This window comes from Trematomus bernacchii, unplaced genomic scaffold (assembly GCF_902827165.1).
Source record: "Trematomus bernacchii unplaced genomic scaffold, fTreBer1.1, whole genome shotgun sequence".
NCBI classification, from domain to species: Eukaryota; Metazoa; Chordata; class Actinopteri; order Perciformes; family Nototheniidae; genus Trematomus; species Trematomus bernacchii.
In genome coordinates, this window is record NW_022987531.1 from 538,656 (window position 1) to 539,642 (window position 987).

At 39.2% G+C, this 987-nt stretch overlaps 1 long non-coding RNA gene across 1 annotated transcript; it reads left to right on the forward strand.

Moving 5' to 3' along the window:
- The first annotated feature begins 475 nt into the window (after window positions 1–475).
- On the forward strand, window positions 476–987 carry LOC117476094. The gene is made up of 2 exons (XR_004555236.1): window positions 476–538; window positions 677–987. It is a non-coding gene; the product is annotated as an uncharacterized LOC117476094 (long non-coding RNA).

A 987-nucleotide genomic window follows, 5' to 3' on the forward strand; every position in this document is an offset into this window, starting at 1 on the left:
ATCAAATATAATCAATTATATTCTTGTGTAACCCACAATGAAAATGCTTCATATTTTATGGTTTTCCATATTTACAGTATAAACAAAACACAAGTAGTTTGTTAAATTGAGTGTGTAAGGCCTATTATGGTTTATGGGTGTCACTGATAAGAGAGGAGAGACCGTTTCTTCCCTCTTCCCTCACAGCAGTACACAGGGAGGGGGGCTCCTGACTTAAGGAGAAATAGACTGAGGCCCCAAAAAGGTGTTTATGCCATAGCCGAGAATAATATTTTCCAGTCCTGCACACTGGAGGCCATGACCTTTTTACACAAACATGGGAAGGTGTGTCCTATGCCATAGCCATAGAATATGTCTGGTCATGTCCAGTCCTGTACATCAGAATGAGCGGAATGAATTGATGTGTGTTTGTGAATGTTTAGTATCCCGCCACCTGTGAGGAAATTCCTCCGAATTCATGCAGAAATAGGTGTGTGTTTGTGAATGTTTAGTATCCCACCACCTGTGAGGAAATTCCTCCGAATTCATGCGGAAATAGGTGTGTGTTTGTGAATGTTTAGTATCCCACCACCTGTGAGGAAATTCCTCCGAATTTATGCAGAAATAGGTGTGCGTTTGTGAATGTTTAGTATCCCGCCACCTGTGAGGAAATTCCTCCGAATTCATGCAGAAATAGGTGTGGAATTGATGTGAATTGATTTGGTGAATGAAAGTTTGAATGTGCTTTTTATTATCACCGGTCGTTTATGAGGAGATGCCTCTAAATTCTATCGGGAGATTTAAATATCACAACTGAATTGGGCAGTTGAAGTTACAATTTAGTGTAATAAATGTAAAACTGTTGAATTAGAACATGACCACAGCATTATATGTTTTGTAGGATTGTCATGTTGTAACGAGAGAAGGTAGAAACCCTGTATAAGTGTGGACCAATTTTTCTTCAAATAAACTGATCCCACCTTTTGGATTGGGACAACTTAAAAGACA